At 40.2% G+C, this 14,570-nt stretch overlaps 1 protein-coding gene across 15 annotated transcripts in view; it reads left to right on the forward strand.

The window, feature by feature from the left end:
- The window catches only part of LOC144016331 (neuronal cell adhesion molecule-like), a 91,810-nt gene that overhangs the window by 24,196 nt on the left and 53,044 nt on the right, over positions 1-14,570 (forward strand). For 13 of the 15 annotated variants that reach the window (XM_077517311.1, XM_077517317.1, XM_077517323.1 and 10 more), the window contains exon 2: positions 12,986-13,061. The exons of 1 other annotated variant lie outside the window; for it this stretch is intronic. The gene's annotated coding sequence lies outside the window, so the exon portion shown is untranslated. Of the gene's footprint in view, positions 1-6,899; positions 7,013-12,985; positions 13,062-14,570 lie in introns of those variants that run through there. One more of the 15 variants, XM_077517312.1, reaches the window with a different exon arrangement.

The raw sequence follows: 14,570 nt of genomic DNA on the forward strand, positions 1-14,570 counted from the left end.
CTCGTCTTCCCTCCATCATCCTCCCCGTTGTCTGCGAGCGTGTTAACACTCCAGCCCTGTCAGTGAGCCTCACAGGCGCCATGGAAACCGCCCTTGCCGCCCATTGTTTACCTCTTTGTACGCGTTTGTGTGTGGATGGGCGGGCTCGAGGGCCGTGTTTGGTTTAAAAAAAAAAGAAGAAAAAAAAAAGGCGAGGTCGAGGCGGTCCCAATGGGCCTCTTGCTGTAATTCATGTAAATTCCCTCAAGATCCTGACCGCTTTTGTTTTCCTCATTGTCTCCAAGCTGAATCCGGTGTCTTCTCTTTGGGTCTTGCTTGCACTTTAAATTCCTTCGTCCGGTGCTTTATGCTGGGCTCAATATATCAGCAAACTAACTCCTAGTTGTTGTCCTTTAATGAGTTGCGTCGGAAGAGTAAACAGGCGCAAATTGACGGGAGGGCAATTACCGCTGGAGGCATCTTGAATGCTCCGCATGCGCGAAACATCAGATTTGCTAAGACGGGCAAAATAGAGACTGTGTGTTGTTTACGTGCTGCCAGATTTGGAGGCGCAAAGCCGACACGACCTCCCTTTCAGCTCTGGTCTTTGTGAGTCGCAAGCAGCATATCATGCACTATCTGACAGTGACATAATAGTACGAACAAGTAGTGACACATCTTCTCGACGGTGTTCGATAACATGACTTAAGCATGGCACTTCTGTTCCTGTTACTTTAAGTGAGGAAGAGCAATACACAGTATATCATGCACTATCTGGTCTAATGATTCTGGCTTTACATGATGCCAGTGTAGCGCCACAATTTTCATACTTGTGGAGTTCATATTTCTCATTTCAGTGAGGCTCGCTGCAAGCAGCATATCATGCACTGTCACGTAAAACTGCGCTTTGATGTCAAATTCGATTTCATTACTTTTTGTTAGCAAATTGTAGCAGCAAGCAGCATATCATTCACTATGATGTATTACGTCACATTTTGCCAGCATAGTACCTCCATTTGTTCATAGATTTGTGAAATGTTGTTCCAGTAGTCATCCGGTGAGGCATAGCAACAAGCATCATATCATGCACTGTCACTTTCGATTTCCCTTCCGCTGACATTCAAGTGTGACTGTGCAGAATTTTAGCTGCGATGTAACCAAAATCTAGTCTCATCTCTTAGTTCGATTATGTCAGCACAGCACATATGTAGAAACTATAACAGCAACAGCATATCATACACTTTCTGAAAGTATTACAAAATACTGATTTATCTACTGAGTTTTTTTAATAACATGAAGCTAAATCATAATACTGTACTCCCATTCCATCTATTCCTTAGTTGAGTGATCCCAGCAAGCATCATATCATGCACATTCACCAGCTGCTTCCTTTATACTGACATAAAATTGGGAGAAATTCATCTGCAATGTGACCTAAAACTAGACTTTACTTCATTGCACATCTGTGTCCATGTAAATGTACAAATTGAAGTAGCATGCAGCATATCATGCACCATCATGCCTTATTCCACATCGTGCCAGTACAGTAGCAGCATTTATCCACTGATGTGTGTATGTTTTGGCCCCAAATCTTCATTTGTCGTCATCCTGAGTAATAGCAAACCATATATCATAATTTTCCCGAGACGAAACACGCAGCATATAATGCATATAATGTCTTCCATGATGAGTTCTTGCTCACATACTGATAGCATAGACGTGTTGCAAAAACATGTAAACTATGTATGCCAGTGTGGCCCAGGCCCTGGTGTGAACTTTCCCTTGTTAGAAAACGGCCATTGAAAAATTGTCCTTTTATTGAAGTCGGAACAAAGAGCGAGGAGGGCGCTTTTCCCCGTCTCAGTGTGAGTTTGACGGAGCAATGGGCCGGCGGGGATCGCCTCAGTGTCTGGCGGTCTACGGAGTCAGTGTGCAGAAATAATGCCCATTAGACGTGCTCGTCCACGCCGCTCCCGCTATGAAATATGGCCCTTTGACTCATTTCGCACAATAATCCATACAGCTCTCCGCGATCCATCATCGCTGGGTTTATGAACGCCTTTATTTACGATACATTCCTCTAATCGATGGCCTGACGTTTTTTTTTTTTGCTGAGACCGAAAACTGCTGATGCTTTTCATTTGGGCCAGCTTGCAGAATTGTCAGCTTTTTTTTCATTTTTTTTTTTACCTCCCCCAATGAGGACTCACGGTTCTTGAACTTGTTTTTTTTAAGGACCCTGTCATCATCAGGCTAACACCAATTAAACATAACTACCATGTCCACCTCTAAATGTCATGGGAATAATTAATTTATTGAACAAGTCATCCCTAAATATTCATGACCGTGTTGAATAGAAAGTAGCTTAATCAAATTCAATTCAATGAAAGTTAATATTTATCCACCGTCCTGAGTTGAGCCTTATTATACTTACCAAATTTTGTGATTATGCGAGTAAATATTTTTCATTAAAAACCAAACAATAAGATTTCTGTTCCCATTGCTGTAGAGGGCAGTAGGAATGTAACAAATCGATATCCAAACATTATAATATGATTATGAAGGTTACAATATGATAATTATCACGATATTGTGATACAATAAAAGGTCACAATGCCCTAAAAAATAATGAGCTCATGCCAAATTAAAACACAAAATTGTGCTTTTGTACATTACAGCAATACACATAAACAACCTACAATCTCTAATAGGGATGTAACGATATCCAAACATCACGATACGATATTATCACGATATGAAGGTCACGATACAATAATTATCACGATATCGTGGGGGCGTTGGCGATATTTAAAAAAGATCACAATATTGTAAAAAAAAGAGAGTTCATACTAAAAAAAAAAAAGAACAGTATTGTGCTTTTGTACATAAGAGCAATGCATATAAACCACCTACAATCTCTAATAACAATATTGAGGCACTTGCTAATGCAAGCACACATTGATCGCTTCACAAGCAAATTAGGTTCCCCTTCATCTGACAATTAGCATAGATTTTAAACATAGAAGGCCAAAACATCCCTAATGAAAATTAAATTGCACTAATAAACTAGCCAGTAGAGGGTGCTAGAACTGCCCAAATGGAAATCAAAAATCACTTTTTAACAAATGTGTTTCTTTTAAATATTGTGAACATGACGACGACGATATTGTGGCAGTTTTAATATCGCGATATCACGATATTGCCCTTATCGTGACATCCCTAATCTCTAATAACACTTAATATTGAGGCTCTTACCTGCTAATGCAAGCCACCACATATTGACTCGGTTCAAAAGCATATTATGTGCCCCCTTGTCTGACCATTAGCATGGATTTTAAACATAGAAGTGCCAAAACATGCCTTGTGAAAATTAAACCACTAAAACAACTAGCCACCAGAGGGTGCTAGAACTGCACAAATGGAAATCAACCTGACTTTTTTTGTTTTTTTAAACAGATGTACTGCTTTTAATATCGTGACATCTCCACGACGATATATTGTGGCAGTTTTAATATCACGATATCGCCGGTATCGTTACATCCCTAGAAGGCAGTCACAGACTCAATCGTGCTGAACATTGTCAGAGACATGATGACGTCCATTTTTACCTAGCAAAAGTTACGATTTGTACTCATGTGAGGAAACCTTTGACCCGAAATGCGTGCTTCCAAGCCAGAAAAAAAATTCCAAGGTTTCCTTGCCTCAACTTCACGTGAGAAAAGAACATGAGAGAGCTAGAAAAAACGTGTGCAGGGATGGCCCAATGCTAAGGTTGGGAGGACGAAGTCGTTTTGTTTAATTGCTCTGCCAGTCCTTACATGATACATGATACAAAATGCTAAAAGACAATTTGTTGCTAATCCCCTCAAGGTATGGCTCAGCAACCCCTGAGACCTCACTTGAGAACCACTAGTCCGAAGATCTCATTATGGCAAGAAGGAGGAAATTGTAAAGTCGTAATAAGACGCAATGATGAGCATATTGCAAAGCCGTTGGCGGAATATGAAGTGTTTATTGCTGAAGTCAAGTCCATAAACACGTTTTTTTCCCTCTTTTTACAGAATACTATTCACAAATTCACTTAGTTCAGATTGTCTTCAGCTAGTCACTGAGCACCATAAAATGCCACAAGATGGCGCCAAAAGTCAGACTCATAGGAAAGTAGTAATTGGTGTCAAGGATGTATTTTTGAGGTGACACATTTTCCCTAAAATCTTCGGGAGTTATTGAATCAAATTTTCTGCAAAACCTTTTTTTTTTTTAAAAAAAGTTATAAGTTATAAGTTATATCCACTAAAAACAGTCAAAATAACCCAATTTGGGTCAAAAATGGACCGATCCCCTACTTGGGTCATTGTGACCCAACTTTCTTGGTTGTTGTGTACAAAATAACCCAATTTTTGGTTTACAAATTAACCCAATTGTTGGGGTTATGCAAAATGTCCCAATTTTTGGGACATTTCAGAACTTTGGGTCTAATTGACCAATAGTAGTGGATCAGTCCATTTTTGAACCTGAATTGGGTTATTTTTGACCCACCTGTTTTTAGAGTAGGTATCTAATTTTGTGCTATAGTTAATGGTTAAACTCTTCTTTTTTCAACTGTAAACATTTCACTATTGGTGGCGGGGCTCGTCCCTGTTATTGAGTTTAAATTGCTGTTTCATGTGGGTAGAGATGCTGTTACATTTTCTACGCTTTTGTAGTGAGGATCTTTATTTAGGCCCTGGGTAGAAGTGACTCTTTCAAAGGGCGGGCCTCCACCATTGTTTGCCCTCTGCAACCATAGCTAACACACCTCAAAAGGCCTTTTTAGTACATCTATTCTTTGAAAGTGGGTTGCGGTAATAGCGGAGAGGAATAGCCAATAAATGAGTCCGCCCTTCTTTTTTTTTTTGTGTGTGTGTGTGTGTGAGATTGGATTGCATGTGGACATCTGTTGGGTGGAGATGAGTGGAGAGTTCGCCCCCACCGTGTTTCACTGTATGGGAAAGGAAGTCATCGGGCTCTAGCTGGAGGCCTTTTGTATTCATTTAATAGACTCCGCCTCCTTTTTTTTTAGCATTTCGAACATTTTGCACTGACTGTTATGAGCTTCCAGTTGTCCATCATATAGCATTTATCCTTATTAGGATGGCAGGTGCAAATCCTTTGCCATGTCTATGTTTTTGCTGTGCTGAATGTCATTTTCGAGAATAATGTTGTAAAATGAGTTGAAGCATGTTGGGATGATAGTTTGTGGAGTATTTTTGTCCTCAAACATTAACTGTATCACTGCCGTCAGTGGCGTTCCTAAGCAACTTGGCACCCTAGGCAGGATTTCTGGTTTCTGCAAAAGTTTGCCACTCACTTGTAAACGTTGTTTAGTGGACCAGTGGACGCAGGATTCCCAGCGATGTCATCCTGGATCGAGGTTTGGCGTTTGGTGGTCATTGTGTTAGCGCCGGCCGGCGAAAGCGCACAACTATCTAACCCGGAAGTAAATTTGGCTAATGCACGTCTCCAGAGCGTTCGTCTCCAACTCCGCCCTCCCAATCCCGATTGTCACTGGCGAGCTGTAGTTGTCAATCAAAGCTACATCTGAAAGGAGGTATGAGGTTGGCTGGCCATGCTTTACTTGAAACAGAAGGCGAAAGTTTACGTGACTGACAAAGGATTAAAAAAAAAAAAAATTCTCCTCTCCCTGTCACCCCTTTTGCTCACGAGCGCCCCGAGCATTTGCCTAATCCACCTAATGGTAGGAGCGCCACTGACTGCCGTGGATGTTTACATTTGTCAAGTGGAATCCAACCAATTGCTGCCATAAAAAAAAAAATCATTTGTCAAACACGTTTTTCAAAGATCTCGCCCAGCTTGTAAAACTATTGTCATGACTGACAAATCCGTGTAGCCATAAGCCATGTTTCTTAGTTGATATCTGTTATTCTTATGTTTTTTTCTTTTTTTTTTCTTTACATCAAAAGCCTCCGTCTTTTGTTTTATAGTTTGACGTGTCACAAAAGCAAACAATATTAGCGTTAAACTCACTGTTCTGCTTGATGTTTTTTTTTTTTTTTCTCATTGAAACTTTTTGGTCAGAAGCAATGATTTTGGTGAAAACAACCCATTTTATATTGCAGGTTACTAAAGAACAGAAAGAACTACAAATTTGGATTTAAGGCTGCTCGATTATAAAGATAATATTCATAAATAAATCCGATTATTTTGGTAATAATTGAAATAATTTTTTTTTTGGTACAAAACAAGAAAATGTTTAAACGGAAAAAAATATTAAGACAAAATTATTTGGAACACTATAATTATGCAAGTTCCTTTTGGACGAAATAGGATTTATTAAATTATTTATTTATATATTTATTTAGTTATTTATTTACTTCAAAAAAGTTGCAAATGTATCAATTTAAACAACTCAAAATTAGTATTACTAATTATTATTATTTTATTTTATTTTTTTACGATTATGCTAATTTTGTAATTACAGAGTGTGATAATTGAAATTGTAACTGAATTTTCACAGCCGTACTTGGATTTTTCTTCTGGTTAAAGAAGAGAATCTACTACTCGTTAATTTGGTAGGTTCAGGTAGAAAATGCAAACCACACAAGAATGCCACTTGCTGAGAATCAAACCTCAATCCTTGGAAGTCATAGTCAGACATACTAACCACTATTCAACCGTTCTACCCTTCAGAATATTCATTGTACCAAGCAAAAATTAAAAAAAAATCCCACCCAGTAACTTCATGTGATACCAGGAAATGTTTAACCCCCCATTGTAGCGAGACAAAAGGTTGTTTTTAATCCCACTGTGAGAGGGGAGGCAGGCTCAGGGGAGGGACGAGCGAGTGACGGGTGGGAGGCCGCTGGGAGGGTAATCGGGGGGGGCGACGTTTGAGAGGGAATCCGCTCTTCTCCCTTCTCCTATCACTCAGTCGCTTCAGACGCGCCGAGGACTACACGAGCCGCTGGATTATGCCGGCTGACCTCTGACGCGCCGGCCGCTCTGGGGATTTATGATATTGACTGGGATAAAGGTGACGTATTTATTTTTGATTCATCTCAGGGCAAAGTCACCTGCTGTGGAGATGATGATGATGATGATGATGATGGCAAACCTGCAATCACTGAGCCAGCCGCTGGATGGGCTGTAATGGGATCAATGTGACAGGCTTACGGGAGAGTTTGTGGTGCATTTACTGGCCTCTTTCAAAGTCAGGAATTTGGAGAATTTGCAGCGCAATTTCGATTTTTTTTTTCTTTCTTTTTGTGCTGAGGTGAGCTTGACTGTTCAGCTGCTGCTATCAGCATCTTTTGTACAAGTCTGTCACTGCTGTATTGGGAATGAGCAAATTAGTGAAACCTTCTTTGTTTATTTTCCCAACAGGAAGTAATGGAAACGCAAGTATTGCCATTTTGCACATGTCAAAAGAAATTAACTCATTCAACCTCAAAATGTTTTTTAATACTTTATCCTTCACTCCCAAAAACGTATTTATACGTTTTTATGTTTTTTTATGCTGTAGCATACAGAAGGCTTCGATGCAGCTTCAACAGGTTTGTGAATAATGATGAAACTTAGATACAAACATAATTTTTTTTCTTGATGAACGAAGAGAATCTGATCTTTCTTTTGGTAGGTCCCATGTTTTTATAGCGATAGAACACAATATTCTGCGGGCCTTGCTAAATCAGTCAAAATTCAGTAAAACAGCCGGGAGCTTCAGTGAAAATGCCTGAGAGTGAATGAGTTTGTCTCTGTGTTATGACACTAAAATAATGGTGGATTTGGAACCGCAATTCCAAGTGCCCAGTTTGGATCGAATGCGACTATCCACATTTTTTGGAATATCCTTTTCCATGTAAACTTTGAGAGACACATTTTCCCATATGATCGACTGAACACAGGAAGCAACCCGCTTGCACACAATCCACGTGTTTTTTGTTTTGTTTATTTTTTTTTACAGTAAATAGAGCTTCCTTGCCTTGCCTTGGTCTGTTCTAAAGGCTGACTTGGAGCCAGTCACAAGAAGGAGTCATGCCATACCACCTATCACAAAACTGTTTTAAACGCAATCGTCTCCAGAATGGGCTGATACTTCCACTTCCCGACCACTTTGGACTAGTTGATTGTAACGACTTTTCTTCGCTCGCTGCCTTCCCAAAAATTATTGGCACAATAGATTTCTTTTCTGTTACTCCATAACCTCTTCCATTAACAATTTCAATTACATGTTTGGTTGGTGCTGGATTTCACTTTGATTGGCTGGATGTACTGGTTTCTATGAATCTCACTTTGCCTCATCGATCCTTCCCTCCTTCCTCTCTTTAGTTTTTCCTCTGGTCTCTTGAGATCTCTTTAATTTGTTGGAATTTAGAGGCTTCTGGGGTTGGCGTAAGACTTTGATTTTGTAACCATGGGGAAGGCAGGAAGTGTTTGGTCGGTGCTGGATTTCACTTTGATTTATCTTTCTTTTCTTTTTATCTTTTCTGACCTTTTCTCTGGTCTCCTGACCGTTTGAACCTCACGACTCTGGCGAGACGCTGAAGTATCTGGTTAAGGTGAAGGGTAATGGGATTTTTATGAGGTTTTAGGTGAATTAGTGAGTATAAATTTATACGTATTTGCACGCACACGCACGCGCATGCAAACGCACACATAAAAAAAAAAAAAAAAAAAAATCCAATTACATAATTTCAAGCTTCATTTTGTTCCAAATTCTCCATGGTGAAAACCACAGAGCTAAATTTTCAAATACCTTTACACCTGTTGCCAACAGCTGTTCGACATCATCTGTTAGAGTGAACAGGAAAATTAGCATCCGCTATTTGGGATCTTAGTAAATCAGGCACTTTCTATTTCGCCTGCAGTAACAGCAACAGGGCACATCTCAATCCCTTGTTATGAAGTCACGGCGGGAGACGATTGTGTTGCGGCCGTAACGCTTGTCTCCCTCTCTGCTGCTAATTAGGCTTCGTCAGGAGAGAGCCCTATCGTCCGTAAGCTGCATTCTGCCTCTCATTAGGTTCCCGTCTAAAATGAAACCCTCAGGTCAACTGCCGAGCCCCCCCTTTGCTCCCCCCATCCACTTTCACACTCATGCACATCAAAAAAAACAACACAGCCCAGAGAAAATAAATAAATAAATCCTACAGATGCTCATTAGAGGAAGTCTGCGGCGAGCTTGTTCAACCGGCGGGCATCTCTCAATTTCATCTTCGTTTTGGCCCTAAATATTTGCATGGCCAATTGACGTGGGAGGTTCTGGCTGCGATGGATGCTGGCATTGCAAACTTGCAGATTGGGCTGCGAGTATGTTTGGTTGTTCATAAGCATGGAGGAGTATCAGGGCCACATCGAGAAGAAAAATATGAAAGGCGAAAATCACAAATTACGTTTTTGGAGAAAAAATTTGCTGTTTTTTTTTGGGGGGGTACCTGAGTCAAGTTGGACAATAAGTTTACAATAAGTCTTGTTTCTTGAAAATCTGTGACTTTATTTTTGAAATATTACAAATTTAACCTTGAAATTGCACAACTTTTTTCAATGAAAATAAAACCACAAAAATGCAACTTTTTTATTAAGAAAATGGTTTATTTTTTTCCTCAAATATCTGTTTTTAGCAATATATACCTTTGCTTTTAGAGCCACAAATGTAAATGAAATATTTATCTAAAAAAAATACTTGATACTTTTTTTATTTTTAAATGTCGACAATGCATAACTATTTTCGTAAAATTAAACCTTTAATCTCAAAATATACAATTTCAGTCTTGAAAATTTATCCATGAAATGTCTAACTTTTTAAACTCAAATATATTCATTATTTCAATGGAAAATATACGACTTAATTCAAAACTTCCATTTAATTAGTTTTTTTATTTTTTGGTCACTAATATTCACAATATTTTTAATGAAATGTTTTATTCAAAAAAATGTTCAAATGAATTTTTTTAAAAACTTGAACGCTGTATTTCTCTCAAATCGCAAAAGATTTTGAAAAGATTTGTTTATTTGTTGGTATTGCATTATATCATTGGAATTGATGAAACCTATTAATATACTTTCTCATGTTTTGATTTATTTTTGCTTTTGTGGGCTTTCATTTGTCTTTGCACCCTTGGATCTGCATGAAACCTTGCCGACTTTTACCTATCCTTTGGGTGATAACTATCGAGGCCTTGGCAGAGGTCTGCGCTCTCTGAGTGCTCTTGCTAAGGATGCTAAATTGCCCATAATTTGTCTCTCTTTATGTCAGGCTGGCTCAGACTGTCCATTAATTCTGCGTTTAGCCAAGTGCCAAACAGCATTGGCTTTCCAACGATGCTTTACGTTATTTTAAGTGGCAATTTTCTTCTTGTTTTGCCTCTTCTGTGGCAGCATATAATGAACGTTTACTGAGTGTGGTTAGAAAGTGATAAACCGCACAACATTTTCCTTCACAAAAAGTTGTAAACAGATGAGCTATAGTTGGGTTGTTTATTCAATCCCCTGAAAGACATAAAAACGCTTCATAATATATCCAAGGGGACCCACAATGTCATTTTTAATTGTTTTTACATTGAAGGTCTTTGCTTGGCTTCTATTAAAGAGTCGCTTGATAATTTTTGGTGATCCCAACACAACAGCGCCCCTATCAGGTCGGGTCGCATCCCTTTAGAAAAGGTTATTTTCAAACCCCTCTAAATCACCGTGGCAACCAAGCCAGTATCAGGCGGTAACTGAGGTCAGCTCTGACTTGCTTTATTGATAGCATCAAGCTCAGTAACAGGATGTAGAGAGGCCATTTATTGTCAGTGTCTCATAGCATAGCGGGAAAGGGAAACGTCTGACGTCGGTTCAAACTCAGACTGAAGTCGATAAGCATCGGCTGCAAGTAAATTGCAAAGACGTCAATCACTTTATGCGTCGATTCCAATAAGAGTTGGAGTAGAAGAAGGCTGGGAAGAAAAACAACAGCAAAACAGGACGGAATTGATATTGTAGAACTCAACACGAACACGCATACTTCAATCTTATGTGGTGTACGCACGTACGGACTTTGGGCATTTTCCCTCTTTCTAATTAAAGTCAACAAAGGTCTGTTTCTCGGATGTCTCTAAAAGATTATCTGGACCGTTTTGTGGTGACGTATTTGTCAAGAGTGATTTTCCTCACTGATCTCCTTGAAAAATGGTCATTTTTAAACGTGTTCAAATATTGCAAATCATTTTGTGTGTGGTCAACGGCGAGTTGTGCCGGAGCCACAGACTCTGTGATTGTGGCGTAAACCAGAATGGTGACCAACTAGAAGGTGACTTAAAGCGACAACTAGAGGAGAAGCTGATTGTGTTGGTAAAAGGTAAAAGACTAAAGCTAAAAAAAAAAAAAAACTGCGAAAAGACTAAAACATGAAAGCACAAGAAAATCTACAATATAAAAAGACTGTTTAGAGCAGAAAAAAATTGTGAACCAAAAGGGTAAAAAGCAACATGAAGGAAAAACGTCTAAAATTAATCAAGAATAAATGTACGAAGTCCAACGTAAAAAAAAAAGCACAAAAGTGTGCTGTGAAGAAGTCATTAAAAAGCATAAAAAAAGACTCAAACTATAACAAAAGTAAATGCTAAAAGTCTAAGTGTAAAAAGTCTACAACGCAAAAAGATTTTGTCTTCTACTCTTTTGTATTTTCCACCCGTCTGAATGCCCTCTGACACTATACTGCCTCTATTAGGTCAGTCGTGGTACTACAACAGACATCAAAAGGAGACTCGTGATTTTGGTTGGAAATATCGTTGCTGGAGATCTGCGTGTCGAGTGCTTTGTTGGTCATCTCGAGTACACCACACACTAAAAGAGCATTAAGAACATGCCGATTGATTTCCTCCACATGTTCGGGGTACCTTACCTGTTTGAATTCGATATGTGTGTACCAATCTTATATGTCTCCAGTGACATGCAACGTGACGCCTTGACCTTAAGGTTGACAACTGAACAGGGAGATAGACAATGAGATTTAAAAAAAAAAAAAAAAAAAAAAAACATAGTAGGAGTTGGAAAGCTCAGGGTTGAAAGAAGAAGAGATGAGATCACGAGGCTAGTAAAGATGACAGGAGGTGATGGGAGACGAACAAAGGGGGGATGACAGGAGTTCTTCAAGGGAATTAAATACACGCGCCTCCTTCTCCAGCTTTTATCACTCTCCTACAGATATGATGTGATGTGTGAGTTGCAGTTGGGATTTCACGGTTTTCCCATGTGAAATTGCTGCCACATACGCAAGGATGTGAGTTATGTTGAGATTTTAACTCCAATTTTACCATTTACTCATTTTTCTCATCCATCCATCCATTTTCTATAGTGCTTGTTCACAAGTGGTATGGAGGCTATCCCAGCAACGTGCATGTTTGTGGAATGGTTAGAGGAAGCTGTAGAACCACACAAGCACAGAGCGAAATTGCAGAGAAACATATATTACAAACGCCACACGGGAAGGCTTGAACCACCGGCCTGACTTACCAAATTAAATAATTGTAGCCATTCCACCTGTCATAAAAATACATATTCCAGAGTCTCCGCCCAAATCAGAGTTATGTGCTCCCTCTTACGTGCTCCAGTTAAGAGACGAGCAGCAGAATTTTGAGCCGACTCGAGGCTGACTCCAAAATAAAGTACTTTACACTAATCCAGCCGAGATGATCAAGGCATGGATTATTGTTGCGAAACAGGCCAACAAGCACCATAGTGGAGAAGTGGCTAGCATGTCTGCCGCTCAGTTCTGAGGTTCAGGTTCTGAATATCTGCTCGAGATCTGTTGTGTAGAGTTTGCTGGCACATTAATTGTCCATAGGTTTGTCTATTGGTGATTGGTGACCACTCAAGGTAGCCTGTAACCCACCAGCGCTAACACTGTGAAAAATGGATGGATAAATACAGAATCCAGAACCGTAGACCTGCCAAACCCTCACCACCAAACCAACAAAGACCTGCACAGTGTGTTGAACTGTTGTTTTTGTCTTTCTGTAAACAGAGCGAAGATAAACAAAAAGAACAAGCGGTCGGACATCCGAGAAGGAGGAGGAGAGAGGGGATTCAAGTCTTTCCTTGTAAGTTGGAATTGTTTTGACTCTCTGGCCGACGTCCGCATTTTCCAGGACTGAATGTTCTTTTGAGCACAGTTTCCCCTCCCACCGCATGCGATCGCACAAATGTCAGTCTGTGTGCCATATCTGGTAAAGTCCCCCCCCCCCAACACCGGGCCTGAACAGCCTCCACCATAATGCTGCCAGAATGGCATTATATTAAATATTAGCTTACTTCGCACACCTAATAGGCCTGCAAACAGTGGCGGTGCCTTCTCTTTTGTTCTTGTACTGAACGGAAAGGTCAGCGCTTGCTTGACTGGCGTTTTGTGTGGCTGGAGCTCATTTGGAAGCTCGAGAGTCTAACTGCCTCTTTGATTGCTGTGGTTGCCATGGTAATGCACCCTCTTATCTTCGCCCATCCCGTGGTAGTGGGCAGCGATGCGAGGAAATTCAAAATAGCACTTGGAGTCTAAATTGGGCATTATGTGGACTAGTGATAGGTGTTACTGACATGGTGCCAGTGATTAGCAATGCTGGTATGATAGCAAGGGATGAGGAGTTGGTGATTCTGCTATCACACAGAGGTGGGAATTCCGGCAATATTGACGGTCAGTCAATGACGGACGGCCATTTTGTTGACGATTGGCGGGAAACTTCGAAATGTTGACGAACGGAGCGTTGACGGAAGGTGGTTTTCGTCCGTCAATCAAGTCAATAAATTTGGCAAGCCGTCAATGACGGATGTCAATTTTGTTGACGATTGGCGGGAAACTTCGAAATGTTGACGAACTGAGCGTTGACGGAAGGTGGTTTTCGTCCGTCAATCCGTCAATAAATTTGGCAAGCCGTCAATGACGGATGTCAATTTTGTTGACGATTGGCGGGAAACTTCAAAATGTTGACGAACTGAGCGTTGACGGAAGGTGGTTTTCGTCCGTCAATCAAGTCAATAAATTTGGCAAGCCGTCAATGACGGACGTCAATTTTGTTGACGATTGGCGGGAAACTTCGAAATGTTGACGAACTGAGCGTTGACGGAAGGTGGTTTTCGTCCGTCAATCAAGTCAATAAATTTGGCAAGCCGTCAATGACGGATGTCAATTTTGTTGACGATTGGCGGGAAACTTCGAAATGTTGACGAACTGAGCGTTGACGGAAGGTGGTTTTCGTCCGTCAATCCGTCAACAAATTTGGCAAGCCGTTAATGACGGACATATATTTTTTCTCAGATTGATGAATGACGATTGACGGAACATTGATTGATTCCCAGATCAAATGACAGAATCATTTACGGACCTTCATTTTGCTGAGCAATCAACGAATGACGGATTAACGGTTCGGCTTGAAATATTGACAGATTGACGATGACGGAAGGGTGTCCATTGAGTGGCCGTTGCCGTGCCCAACTCTGGTATCACACCTAAATAAGAGCAAGTGGTGGGTAAGATTGATATGATACTGGTACTCATCGGATATCTACAAGATTTGGTACCGTTATAGTAACAGGTCGATACAAATCAACAGGGTTGG

The sequence above is a fragment of the Festucalex cinctus genome, chromosome 3 (assembly GCF_051991245.1).
Source record: "Festucalex cinctus isolate MCC-2025b chromosome 3, RoL_Fcin_1.0, whole genome shotgun sequence".
In the NCBI taxonomy this organism is placed as follows: domain Eukaryota; kingdom Metazoa; phylum Chordata; class Actinopteri; order Syngnathiformes; family Syngnathidae; genus Festucalex; species Festucalex cinctus.